The sequence below is a fragment of the Anguilla anguilla genome, chromosome 9 (assembly GCF_013347855.1).
Source record: "Anguilla anguilla isolate fAngAng1 chromosome 9, fAngAng1.pri, whole genome shotgun sequence".
Classification (NCBI taxonomy): Eukaryota; Metazoa; Chordata; class Actinopteri; order Anguilliformes; family Anguillidae; genus Anguilla; species Anguilla anguilla.
Window position 1 is genome coordinate 9870455 of NC_049209.1, and position 205 is coordinate 9870659.

Genomic DNA, 205 nt, shown 5'->3' on the forward strand with positions numbered 1-205 from the left:
CAAAAAATTGGAATGTTTTACGCCCCGCCTACTACTATTCTAATTGGATGGAACCCAACAGAGCTACTCCTAAAGCGGTGATGTAATTGGATCTCGCCGCTGAGGACTCCTCAGGACTTTGTGGTCGTCTTCTTGATTTAGGAAAACATGAATTTGACTTCCTTTCTACATCGCCTTATTTTATGCCCCTGAAAGTGCATTTACT